Here is a 14,717-nt window from a genome sequence, read left to right as displayed (position 1 = left end):
TTGAAATGACGTGACGCGGAAAGGGAATTCTCAGAACAGAGTATGTTCTTAGGTCACATTGGGACTAGGACCTGTCCCTGGCATCAATTGCCCAAATTGATAGGAACGGATAGGATCAATACTTTTGTTTGGGTTTTTTGTTGGTGGTGCTGTCCCTAAATTTTTTTGTGTTCAGAAACAAATCTAAATTATCTTGTGCGCGTCGAAATTAAACAAAAAGAAAAGGGGAATTCAATGGCCCAACCATCGAATTCTATCTGCGAAGATTTAGGAGCTCTATGGGGCCCGCAAAAAAATAAGGTGGTGTTTTTTTTTTTGACCAGAGTAAGGTGGTGTTACCATCATGTGTTACAACTAGCTCTCATTTTCAATGGCATTATTTCTTCAAATAAATAATGAGGTTTATTGATTAAATACGACGTGTTTTTGTCCTATGCCTCCCTCCATTCAATCACCGCTAATATATAATACATGTTACTAATCTAGATGAATTAACTCGCAGAGAATGTATAAGTAGACACTAACATCGTAGAAAGTGATTTCTCTTGTAAAAAATCACAAAGCGCATTTTCAAGTATATAAACACTACATAATAATTTAAAAGGCTAGTTTTTCAAGTTTATAAAATTTAATTTTTAGTCAGATAAGAATTTAGAGAAGCCGTGGTAATTCCTCTCCACGGAGGTGGGAGCGGGAAAACATTACATGATGGCATCGATTCCGCGACATTTGGCAAAACTTTCCTCGTGTTTGCTACAAAACATTAAAAATAAGATATAGAGATTATAATTGAGATTAAAAAAATCTATTAAAAGAATATTTAACATGTGATATTGCCTGTTACATGAAATTAGACAAACCTATATATAGAGGATTAGAGAATACTCCGGCCGTTTACTTTTTGACCATATAATGCATATAGCTCTGGTTGCTGGTTGGGCCGGTTTGATGGCTCTATATGAATTAGCTGCTAATACTAGTACATCTGAGAATTCTTAATTGGTTAGTTTAAATAGCCCCGGACTGTGGAACAAAGGAGTATCTCGGACCTACACCCAGGTATTGACGGCGATTCTCAAATATCATAGAACAGAATGGGATATAATGATATAGAATGCAATAGAAACAAAGACACAGGGAACGGGTTACTCACTCTTAACGGTCAAAGCGAACCCTTTCATTCCGAATTAAGGAATTCGGAATGAATCAAATCTCTCCAAGTAGGATTCGAACCTACGACCAATCAGAGGAGAGAGTGTATTCTCTAATCTCACCTCTATGAGTTTGTTTAATTTCACGTAACAAACAATTATTCATATTAAAGATTTTTTAAATAAATTTTCTCAATTACAGTCATAATTCTTGTTTCTCATTTTTAATATTTCCAAGCAAACAGTACTATGAGATCTAAAGCAGAGAGACGAGGGAGAGAATGTTGGGTTACCATGCCTTCGTTTACGAGCCTCACGTATGCACAGCCACACTGAGGGGCTCCGATAAACATCCCCTTTCGGGTTGGCGGAGCCCTCTATGGAAAGTTCAGACATCCTGGGCTCCTCCTCAGGTTAGGTTTTCCTTCTTTTTCCCTTTCCTGTAATTTCGGCATTAAGTAATTCCTTTGTTCAGCGGCTTGCGAACAAACCCCATTGATTGTTGTTCATTTACCTTGCTACCCATCGCTTTCATCTCTTCCGATGCACGTTCTCAATAGAACCCGTTGTTAGTGACATTCATATTCACACATTCATGTTCGATTCGTTCTTGTTGAAATGGCACCACACAAGGTAGACAATAATGCTATTACTTTTCATGCTACTGGAGATCGATTCTTGATGCATGTACGTAAATGCTGTTAGCAATGAAAATATTTTAGCGACAAATAAGCTGAAAATATTCAGTACATGGAATCAACAGACGATTCTGCCCTTTAATATCTCACCAAGTTACTGTCGCATTAATTCTGCCGAATGAGGTTGATTTGTTTCAATAAATCTTCTGTGTTTCATTAAATATTAGTTGAATTCAAATTGTTCCTTACTTTAGAGGAAAAAGTAAGACTTTCAAAGATTAAGAAAATGCTTTAACTATTTTCTGAAGCTACAGTCTATCACATGTTGAAAAAACTGATGCTGAAAAACGGGAATTTAACGTTAAAGTACTATAGATTTATGAATAACTACAAGAGAAAAGTAAATCAGACTATTTTACTTCCACTAACGTGCTCTCTGGATGCAGGGCTATCTTTACTTTCTAGTTTGATACTCCTCCCATCCTAATTATAAGACCCAATTGACTTATTTGAGGAGATTAAGGAAGTAAGTTAAGTTGGTTATTTATAATAAATAAGTGTTGTTATTCCTAAAATATCCTTGCTAATTAAGTATATTGACTAAAACTATCATTATTAGAAGGATTATCTTGGAAAAAAAATGCATAAATATAAAAGAGAAAATGGATTGGGTCTTATAATTAGGACCAAATAAAAAGTCAAATTGGGTCTTATAATAAGGACCGGAGGAGTACTAATTATTATTGCGCAGAAGTGATCGACTATCTCCCTGACGTTAATCTTCCAAACCGAATACAGTCAATACACTACGTACCCAATAATAGACGACTATTAATTCTTAGATTTCCTTAATTGGTATTTGGTTGTAATGAACAATATTTATCGACTGTTTCGCTTTTCCCGATGAGCAATGCAATTCTTTTTTGATATTTTGCAGTTTTCATGGACCATCCTCACCCGTGACCTTATATTGGGTCTATTTGGATTAGCAGTAAAAAAAAAACTTATTTTTAATCTCGGACTGAGTAAAAGTTAGATTCGGTAATATGATTTATGTTTAGATTGATTTTTATAAAAAGTTAGTTTGCAAAGTAAAAAAGTTGTTTAGATTATGATTGAATAAATAAGTTTGGTCCAAAATGGGTATGATTTTTATTAAATAATAAAAAATAATTAAAAATATAAACTTACAAAATGTAATAATTTTAAATTATTATAATAATAATAAATTATATTTAATAAATAAAATATATTTAAATTAGAAATCATAGTGATGTTGAAATTTTTTAACCAAATAATATTATATAATTAATTGGGTGATACACTTTGTAAGTTTGCATAATTTATATAAATAAAAAATAAAAAATAATGTTAAAAATTAAGAATATTATAAAAACTATTAAAAATTATTTTCATTTAAGAGGATATTAAAAATAAATAACTAAAAACTGATTGAGAAGCACAAAAAATATATAGAAAGAAGCATAAGAACAATATAAATATAAGGAAAAATTTCACTGTAGGACCGCAGAAGACAATTAATATCAAAGAGCCCCCAAAACTTTCTGAAACCCCATTGCAAGACCAAGGGACTAATCTGATATTAATTCCACAAACGAAATGACGCCACTGCTAGAGCTGGGAATCAGGGCCGGCCCTTCAGGGCTGGCGGGCTTAAAAGGGTCGGCCCTCCAGAGCTGAAATTTTAAAAATATCCCAATTTGCTAAGCCTGGCCCTTAAGCTACAAGGCCAGGGCTGGCCAGCAGGCTTTTAGCCCGTTTAAGAAAAAATACTATTTTTTATATTTATCATATTTTTTTATAAAAATATAAAATAAACCAATGAAATTATAATAAAAGACATAAATATGAATAAAATTAAGTCACAAATATAAAATATCATCATATATAAATATTCATCAACATCTAAGAATATCTAAAACATTCATTAACAAGATAACAACATCTAAAAGTTTTATCTATAATTGGATAAATTATTGTCTAAAACTAAATTTAATTTTTAAATGATAATAATAACTAAATATTTGAAATATTATTAACAATGTAAAAAATTAATAACATCAATATTATATAAAAAAATTTAAAAAATAAAAAAATTATAAAAGGGCTTAAAAGGGCCGGCCCGCGGCCCTCCAGGGCCGACCCTTTTAAGCCCTCGGCCCTTCAGGGCTTATTTCTCATTTTAAGAGAAAAATATCAAGCCCGGCCCTCATAATTTTAGGGCCTAAACGGGCTCGGCCCGTTTTCCCGGCTCTAGTGCCCCTCATTTTAGAGTGAGATTACAATAATACCCCTCCCTTTTTATTTTATTAAAAAATAAATATTTACCGGAGTTACTGTTCCGGCCACCAGAGATCGGAGGTCTGGCCACTGGCGCTCAGGTGGCCGCTGTCGGGACCTCCGGTGGCCGGAGTTTTTTTTGTTTAAAACAAAGTGGCTAAGGGAGGGTTTGAACCCAGGATCCCTTGGCACACCAAAAGACTTGTAACCACCAAGCCAAGCAACCCATTCAATCATAAAATGCAAATAAAACTATATATAACAAAATAAACACAACAGTCCAAATGTAAGTGAACAAGTGAAATTAGACGATTTACAAGTGGAATTCAGAAATTTGCAACAAAAATTAGGCAATTCACAAATAACATAATAGAAGTCATAACCCAAAATGCAAGTATTTAAGTGCAAATGAGCAAGTAAAATTTGAAGATTTACAATAAAAGTTTATAGATTTACAACCCAAATTTGGTAAACACAAGAGAATTCACAACCCAAAATGTAAGTGTTTGAGTGTAAGTGAACAAGTGAAATTAGACGATTTACAAGTGGAATTCAGCAGTTTACAACAAAAATTAGGCAATTTACAAATAACATAATGAAACTCATAATCCCAAATACAAGTGTTTAAGTGTAAATGAGCAAATAAAATTTGAAGATTTACAACAAAAGTTTATAGATTTGCAAGTGAAATTCGACAATTTCACTTGCTCATTTGCACTTAAACACTTGCATTGGGGTTATGACTTCTATTATGTTATTTGTAAATTGCCTAATTTTTGTTGTAAATTGCTGAATTCCACTTGTAAATCGTCTAATTTCACTTATTCACTTACACTCAAACACTTACATTTTGGGTTGTGAATTCTCTTATGTTTCCCAAATTTGGGTTGTAAATCCATTAAATTTTATTGTAAATCTTCAAATTTCACTTGCTCATTTGCACTTAAACACTTGCATTTGGGGTTATGACTTCTATTATGTTATTTTAAATTGTTTAATTTTTGTTGTAAATTGCTGAATTACACTTGTAAATCGTCTAATTTCACTTGTTCATTTACACTCAAACACTTACATTTTGGGTTATGAATTCTCTTGTGTTTACCAAATTTGGGTTGTAAATCCATAAACTTTTATTGTAAATCTTCAAATTTTACTTGCTCATTTGCACTTAAATACTTGCATTTTGGGTTATGACTTCTATTATGTTATTTGTGAATTGCCTAATTTTTGTTGCAAATTTCTGAATTCCACTTGTAAATCGTCTAATTTTACTTGTTCACTTACATTTGGACTGTTGTGTTTATTTTGTTATATATAGTTTTATTTGCATTTTATGATTGAATGGGTTGCTTGGCTTGGTGGTTACAAGTCTTTTGGTGTGCCAAGGGGTCCTGGGTTCAAACCCTCCCTTGGCCACTTTGTTTTAAACAAAAAAAACTTCGGCCACCGGAGGTCCCGCCAGAGTTACTGTTCTGGCCACCGGTGACCGGACCCCGACGGCGGTCACCTGAGCATCGATGGCCGGACCCCGACGGCGGCCACCTGAGCGTCGGTGGCCGGACCTCCGACCTCCGGTGGCCGGAATAGTGACTCCGGTAAATATTTATTTTTTAATAAAATAAAAGGGAGGGGTATTATTGTAATCTCACTCTAAAAATTAATATCAGATTGGTCCCTTGGTCCTGCAGTGAAGTTTCAGAAAGTTTTGGGGGCTCTTTGATATTAATTGTCTTCTGCGGTCCTACAGTGAAATTTTCCCTAAATAAAAAGACATAAATGTCTTTTAATTTTAAAAAGCTTTTTACATTAGTGATAAGTAAGTTGTAAGTGCTTTTGCAATCATACTTGAAAAGCAACTTTTAACCCACAAGTCAGATTGGCAAAAAGTTTTGCCAATCAGCTATCAAATTTACAAACTAATTTATTACACATATAAGTTACTTTTCCCTTCCCAAAACGCAACAGGTTGATTATCATACCAAAGTTGTGGTGTGGTATGTGGAGATCTAAGCACGTCACCTCTTTATGTTTATACAAGCACGTTTGGCGGAAAGTTGCAGAAGCACATAAATGAGGTCATGAGGAGACTATCTTTGGTGCTTTTTCGATGATTTTCTGGACCCTTATGCTGATACCCTTATTTAATTATATTTTCATCGTATTGAGTGATGATGACCATGGTGAAGGTATTCTGAGAGTAATATTCAACGGAAAGATTTGTCATCGATTATTTTCCATCTCCAAATTCCCTTTCATGGAAACCAAAAGCTAAAACTGTCAAGTATCCACCTTTTTCAGGGGGGACCTTTGCTCTCTACACACCCCTTTGCAGGCATGTTAAGTTTAATTTACTTCCCAACCAGCAAGGAGATGATGAGCAGTTGCCATTCTATGATACTTCATCACAGGCTGATGCCGCTCCACCACGGAAGAAGCTTTTGGACAATCATAGGAAATCCAGAGAGGGCCTAATCATTGTAGTACTGTTGGGTGTTTGAATGGTGATAGGTGATGGTGTGCTCACGCCGGCAATATCGGGTGAGATGCCAATCGGGTTTTTGAAATGAGCTTCTCATGATGTCATTTTGATGTAATCTGAGGTATTAACTGCAATTACCAATTTGCGCGCATTGCCACTTTTACCTTAATTACCCGAGAAGGATATGTACATGCTACATATTATTTGTTAGAAATGTGCATTACCGAGGCAAAAGGGAAATTTGGAGTCATTATGGACCTTCCAGCTTCATCCTGAAATTGATAACCAAAGTAATAATCACAATAAACCCAGTGGCCAATATCCTTTAAAGCACTTCTTTGTGTTCATTTTATTTCTAGTGAAGCATCCTTTTGTAGCTCATATATCATAGCATCAATAGGTTATCTCCTATGAGACTATCTAGTAAGTTAACTATGCCTCATCCTTGACTGCAGTTCTAGCGTCAATATCAGGATTGCGGGTTATACAGAAAACATTGACGCAAGGTTAGTTACACATTCTGATTTATGCTGTCCTTTCTTGTCCAATCCTATCGGCTAGGTCGTTGGTTTTGTTTTAGAAGTTTTATGTTGTTTGCAGGAGAACTTGTATTGCTCGCCTGTATCGTATTGGTCGGTCTTTTTGCTCTCCAACATTACGGAACCCACAAAGTAGCATTTATGTTTGCCCCATTGCTAGTAATCTGGATTGCATCCATTTTTTCTGTTGGGCTGTATAATACGATATTTTGGAATCCAAAAATAGTGTACGCGATATCCCCGCGTTACATCATCAAATTCTTCAGAGAGACTGGTTTCGATGGTTGGAATTCTCTTGGAGGGTTTCTCCTTTATAGTGCTGGTCTGTTAGACCTGATCATGCCTGCATAGCATTTTGCCTGTTATGCACCATAATTGTTGGTCACCTTATGCACGTTCATTATGGCTGATATTTTGGTTAATAAATCTAATAAATTTTCATTTACAAGACTCTTAAGAGAATTTTTGAACTTGGATCAGGCTAGTTCACCCTCTTGACTGAGCAATTTGCGTTTCACCAGGGTCTGAAGCTATGTTCGCAGATCTTGGTCACCTCACCGCTATGTCAATTAGGGTAAGCATATTTTTCGACTATTGTGATAATGATAATTAGGATCATCTGAAGAATATGCAGCAGTTATCTCTACGGCCCTGTGTAACCATTCAATATTCTGTGCAGCTTGCATTTGCTGTTGTTGTATACCCTTGTTTAGTGGTACAGTACATGGGCCAAGCGGCATTCTCATCCAAAAACCTGCATTGTATTCCCAATAGCTTCTATGACTCAATACCTGGTTGGATCATCTGACTTTTTTGATGCTGCTTACCAGAATTTAGTAAACTAATATTCATTATTTTGAGCTTGTTTATGTTTACTCGTCCTACAGAACTTGTATTTTGGCCTGTATTTGCTATTGCCACCCCTGCGACAGTTGCTGGGAGTCAAGCTGTTATATCCGCCACTTTCTCTATCATCAAACAGTGCCATGCATTTGGTTTCTTTCAGCCCGTCAAAGTTGTGCTACTTCAAAACATGTGTGGCAATGCTGGATCCTCATGATCTTGACTCTTGCTTCAACTATCGGATTTTAGGACATAACCTTGATCGGCAATGCTTATGTAAGTATTCTTAACTGAAGAGGTTTTCTTTCCTTTCTTACTATCCAGACCGACCCGAAGATATGATCATATATCACTTTTTCCTTTTCTTTTCTGATTGATTCTTTGGTATTGGGTGACCAGGACTTGCTTTCGTGATGGCCATGGATACATTTGTGACTACGTTTTTTTATGGCACTTGTTATTGTTTTCATCTGGAACAGAACTGTCGTGCTTGTTCTTTTGGGCGATTGAGGGTCTATGCCTATCAGCCGTGCTCATGAAAGTTCCTCAAGGAGGGTGGGTTCCTTTTTTTTTTTCCCTGTCCAGCTGCTTCTTTTTGCTTGGTATGTATACCTGGTATTATGGCACTATACAGAGGTACAACTTTGATCCGGAAAATAAAGTTTCATTGCGATGGGTAACAGGCTTTGGCTCTACGCTTGGCATTGTTCGTGTCCCAGGAATAGGCCTCATCTACTCAGAACTGGCAACAGGAGTTCCTGCTATATTTTCTCACTTCGTCACCAACCTCCCCGCATTTCATAAGGTGTTGGTGTTTGTTTGTGTGAAATCAGTTCCTGTTCCACGTGTCTCTCCTGATAAGTGCTTTCTTATCGAACGAGTCTGCCCTAGCCATATCGTATGTGTGGGTGCACAGTTAGATGTGGATATATGGACATTCGAAGCGGTGATGGAGACTTCGAGACCCTGCTTGTACAGAGTATTGCAGAGTTTATCATTACGGAAGCAATGAAATCACAGTTCATGCATGATGGGAATTTGGAGATAATTTGTTCGAGCTGCATTACCTCGCAATCAAGTTCAAGCCTAGCATCGTTGGTGCCCCAAGATGTTGGTCTGGCCAACATTTCTGGTGGATCTTTAAGCCAGCGGAGCTTCCAGTCTATTACTAAGGATCAAAGGCTAAAACTTGCAGGGAGCCAAGGGAAGTTTGAGCTGCCTCACAACGTTGACATGGACCTGCAGTAAGGGAGGAGCTTTCGGATTTGATGGAAGCAAAGGGGTGTGGGGTTACGTATATATGGGACGCACAGATGTGAGAGCAAGGAGGTCGTCGTCATTGTTGAAAAAGTTGGTGATTGATACTGGCTATTCATTTCTGCGCAGGAATTGCAGGGATCCGGCTTAGAGAAAGAAAACAACATAAAAATGTTTGAGATTTTTCATTCATAAATAAAATAAACTCAACTTTGCTGCCAACAAAATAAGCTCCTCAATCCTTATATATATAATAGGCTCCTCAATTATGAGAAAGTACTAGTTAAATTCCAAGTCAAGGTCTCCCAATTCATGATCGATGTTTGTTTTTGGAGAGATTGATAGACTTCAACTATTCACTACCCGCAAAATCATAAGCAAAAATCAAAGCCATGATGGGAAATGTAACAGAAATTTCTTTGGTCAGGGTTCTTAAGGGTGTGTTTGGTTGGAGGGGAGGGAAAGGGAGGGGAGGGGAGGGGAGCCCCTCCCCTCATTTGGTTAAAAATTTTGGAGGGGAGGGGAGCTAAAATGTCCCCTCCCCTCCCCTCCCCTCCCCCATTTTGGCTCCCCTCCAAATTGGGGGTTTTTGGAGGGGAGTCAAAATTTTGGACCATTATGCCCTTATGGTTTTTTTAATATTCCACTTCTACCCATAAAATATATTATTATAATATTTATTTCAAAAAAAAATATATTATCCTAAGTAAAAAAATAAAAAATATATACATTATTATAATTAAAAATATATTATAAAAATTATTTATAAATAAAAAATTATTTGTTTTTTATAAATATATTATTTATTAAATACATTTTAAAGTTGGAAAAAAGATAGCCTAAAGAAAATAAAATTTCATTTTTCTTAGAGCATATAAAATTTGTTAATTTGATTATTTTAATATATTATTATATTAATTAGAATAAAAAATTACTATACCAATTTTTTAATACACATATTAACATGATAAGACTGAATTTTTATTAAATTATATAATTTAAATTAAGATGTAAATTAATTTATATAATATATCAATAAAAACATAAACTAATATGTGAGGGTAAAATGATAAATTGATTATTACTATCCCTCCCCTCTCCTCCTTGAACCAAATAAGGGATCATTAAATACCCTCCCCTCCCCTCCTTTTTAATCAAACCAAACAAGGTGAGGATAAAACCTCCCCTCCCCTCCCCTACCTCTCCCTCCCCTCCCTCCCCTTCCCTCCCCCTCAAACCAAACACACCCTAAATCTACGGTTTTAAACAAACTTGTAAAATCAAAAAGTACGAAAAAAAAAATCATACTCCGAAGGAATCTGTATATGTAAAGGAATAATTTTTGAAATTTGAATAAAAAATGAATCAATCAGATAATAAAGATGAATTGTGCGTATTGATTAAGATTTTTCCACAGAGAATTACTTATAAACTATAAAGGTCAATGCAGTAATGTTAAAATTAACCCAAACGGGGAGGGGGAGAGCGAAGTGAAATCAATCCACTAAACATGTCCACGGGCCTTTCTCCAATTTGGGCCGTTTTTGTGACGTTGGATAGGAAGAACTCATGACTTCGACAAGGCTCACGTTCCTGTATACCCCAAAAAAAAAAAAGTGTCACGTGCCTTCTTCCATTTACCATCTGTTGGGCGTTGACTATCCCGCAGCTAATACGATGAGATGAACGTGAAACACCGTAGACTGTACATCAAGGATAAAAGAGAAATAAATGATGTCGTCAACCTTGTCGCTCCTTCTCTCCTCTGCTGTAATTTACCGTAGAGCGGCCGCGGGTTCTCCGGGATCGGCCGAAGTAAACGTATTTTGCCGGTGCGGTTCTTCTCGCAACGGATTCTCGCAAGCCACGCTGAATGTCATTAATGCGTTTAGTTGCCTTCTGATCCAAATAAAAAAGGCCACGTACTGCCTTTACCCAATTGATTCATCGCCTAATGATCTGGAAGGCCAAGAAAAGTTAGTTGCTTCCCGAGTCAAACCTGACCCCAACTTCTCTGCTCTGCTGCCGCTATTTTACCCGCTTTTTCTAGTCTGCTTTTATCCGTGGTTTTCACTTGAGGTCGACTGGAGATATTTACTGAGAATCCAGGATGAGTTTTCAAGATATTCAGGGCGGACCCCAGCGACCCGCTTCCCGAACTCAATCACCATCCCAGGCGGTGGCTGCTGGGATTTTCCAGATCAATACAGGCGTTGCCACTTTTCGACGACTTGTTGATGCCATTGGAACCGTCAAAGACACCGTCGGTCACCGCCAGAAGCTGTATGCTTCTGTCTACTTTCTCAACCTAGCTGCCCTTTTCTCTCTCTTTTTTTTATTTGGTGATAAACTGGCCTTTTCTTCTATTCGGTTTTCTGTCGCGATTTTGTTTGTTACTTAACCGCTGTCTTTGAATTTATGTACTATTTGGTAGGCACGATACGAGGCAGCGGATACTGCAGCTGGTGAAGGATACTTCTGCAAAGCTCAAAGCCTTGAGCGAATCCGATATTGCTGCCGATGCCGATGTATGATTTGCTTTATGTCGCGCTCTGTCTTTCAGCTGTTTGTTGTTTCACCTAGCCTAATTGCTGCATCTCGAGTGACTTTGTTTCCCATATTAATTACCCCATACTAGATAACTAGAAAAGGGAAGAAAATCTGCCATACTGTTGTTTCGCTTTTCATATTGTCTTTGGCCCGTAGTATGATGCTCACATTTAGGCCCGTTCAAAGCATATTGGCTAGTTATATTTATGCCGTCAAATTGCCTAAATGAGGGAAAGGGAAAAAAATTTGGCCTGTTTTTAGTTCCATTAATTTTCTATCCTTTGTTGAACCAGTCTGGTAAGAAAATTGAAGATGCTAAGCTGGCGAGAGATTTCCAAACCACGTTACAAGAATTCCAGAGAGTGCAACAGCTTGCTTCCGAGCGTGAATCTAACTACCTTCCTGCTGCTCCTGCTTCTTCTCTACCAGCAAGGTCAGATGATTTTTTGCATGATGAATATGCTTCTATACTTTCAAAATCGTTATGCCCCTTGCCTTTTCTGATTACAGTATTTATGTTTTTGTTTTTAAATAAAAACAGCTCTGGTTCTGTCGGAGAATCAACTGACATAGGTCAGGAAAGCCAACCTTTTATCAGGGAACAAAAGAGGTAAAGGTTTCCGCTACTTCCATTGTTCCCTGCGTAATTTATGTCTCGCACTCAACTCTATGGTTGTCACAAGAGCTGTTATTGATGGCATGATTTTCTTGATCAATGATGAAAATGAAGGCAGGAGATACGCTTATTGGATAATGAAATCGCATTCAATGAGGCCATGATTGAAGAAAGAAACAGGGCATCAAGGAGGTAGAGGTGCAAATTGGACAAGTAAATGAAATATTCAAGGACTTAGCCGTTCTGGTTCATGAGCAGGGGGTAGTTATTGGTAAATGAAATTACCATTGTGCATAATGGGAATTTACATAGCTTGCCTTATGTTGCTGCACTTTCTCTGCTGACATTTTGCTGCTACATTTAGTTAATTCTGTTTCCCTCATATTGTTTGCCTCATTGTGACAGATGATATTCAATCAAATATTGGTGCTACTGCGGGTGCAACAACCCAAGCTACTACACAGTTAGCCAAGGCTTCCAAAAGTATGAAATCTAAATCTTCATGGGTAAGTTGTGAAGAACTTGACATACTAGTAAGCTCCAGTAAACATCTAACAATAACTTCCTCCAATCCTAAGTATAAGAATTAGTTAGAGATTTGTTTTGATACTAAATGTAAGACCATCATCTTCTTTGCCCCCATTATTATTGTATTTTTTCCCCGAACTGCCTCTATAGCTAGATTCTGATACATAAATGACTAAAAGGAGGGGTATTTTAAGAAAATCAGCAGACATTTTTTTTTTTAAATAACTAACTTAAGTTAACTAGCTCATACATTTAGGATTGAAACGAATACTAAGTGTTTGATTCCACATTAGAAATCACTAAAACCATGGTTTTGGCGATTTCCTACATGAAACCAAACACATCCTGAAAGTTTGGCTTCCATTATAACTAAACAAGTCAGCTTTATTAAAATTAGAATGATGACTTCCAATTTTATATCTGCGTATGACATTTTTATGATGGTTTGTCGCTGCATACTGCTCTTAAATCATCCTGAAGATTTGTCGACATTTGATTTTTTTTTTTTTTTTTAACTGTGCAGTGTTGGTGGGTGGCTATAATTTTTGTAATTGTGGTGGATCGTTGTGATTATTTTGCTCATTATTTAGTATGCAAGTGCGTTCATGCTGGTATGGGATGATTTGGCTGGACAGACTTTTCGCTTGTTCGGTATCACCTTTCTAGTTTTGGTGTGAATTTGTTAACCTCTTCTCTTATTCCGTGAGTCTTTAACTGGTCGAGACGTAAGGAGTTTTATGAAGGCCCTTCACGGCCAGCAGTTTTGATATCTAAACCGACCGCTGCTGGAAGTTGGAAAAGCTAAGGAGTAGCGATTCTAGAGAAAACTGGCCGGATATCTAATGTAAAGGTGCTAGAGTTTGTAGATACTGCTGAAACTTGAGAGGTTGGCTAATGCCAAATGTTTGTGTATTTCTTTTTACGTTGCTGTTATGGTGTTTGGGGCCATTTGTGTGCACGCCAATTAATCCATTCTTATGGTTGTCTTTGTATCAAATCAATGACAAGGAGGGAAATGAGGCAGTTCTCCCATTGCCTTAGGAGTGTTGTTTGGGTATCATTCTAGTACTTGAGGGAAGAAGATACGGTTCAGTTCAGTTTTTTTTTTTTTTTTTAATATGTATTACAAGAGTTTGAGCCCTAAACTATTATATTTCATTTTATTTTATTTGAATTAATCCTTTTTTTTAAACAAAATTAATCCTATTGAATATCTTTTCATCTGAAAAAAAAGGCAACAAAAATTGCTTTTTGGATTTTAACTCTGACATGCGAGCATTTGCTGGCTTGGAAAGGATGAATGCACTCTTTCGCATGCTTCGTCCATTTTACAGGACCACTTATTTTAAAAAAGAAAAAACTTTGCAAGCCCTCCAGATCAGATGCTTCGTTATTGCTTATTAGTCTATAATTTTTTTGGACTAAAGTATATATTTGATCTTTTAATTTGATGTGAGGTTTCAGTTTGATCTTTTAACTCTAAAAAAATATACTTTTTAGTCTTTTAATTTTAAAATTATTAGTTTTAAATGATAATTTTTTATAATAATTGTCATTGTTAATAATTTATAATTAGGAGACTAAAATTTTATTTTTAAAATTAAAGAATTAAAATGAAATATTATGTAAAGTTACAGGACTAAAAGTATATTTTAGCTTAATTTTTAACATTGTCATTAATTTTGCTGTTACTATTTTTAATTTTTTTATTTATTATTTTGTATACAAATTCTCAATTTCTCATATCATAGATTTATTTTAATTAATTAAAAAAAGTCAGCAGAATTTATTTAAATGTAAATCAAATCATAATTT

The 14,717-nt window shown here is 36.0% G+C and overlaps 2 pseudogenes; both read left to right on the top strand.

Annotated features, from left to right (window-relative positions):
• The first annotated feature begins 1,769 nt into the window (after positions 1 to 1,769).
• LOC114736543 (potassium transporter 4-like) lies at positions 1,770 to 9,359 on the top strand (annotated as a pseudogene).
• A 1,853-nt stretch (positions 9,360 to 11,212) lies between these two features.
• LOC114736536 (syntaxin-22-like) lies at positions 11,213 to 13,513 on the top strand (annotated as a pseudogene).
• Positions 13,514 to 14,717: the final 1,204 nt, after the last annotated feature.

This window comes from Neltuma alba, unplaced genomic scaffold (genome assembly GCF_004799145.2).
Source record: "Neltuma alba isolate B1F8T4 unplaced genomic scaffold, ASM479914v2 tig00013343_pilon, whole genome shotgun sequence".
NCBI classification, from domain to species: domain Eukaryota; kingdom Viridiplantae; phylum Streptophyta; class Magnoliopsida; order Fabales; family Fabaceae; genus Neltuma; species Neltuma alba.
Note: the sequence above shows the minus strand (reverse complement) of the source record. Positions and strands in the feature narration are given on the sequence as shown.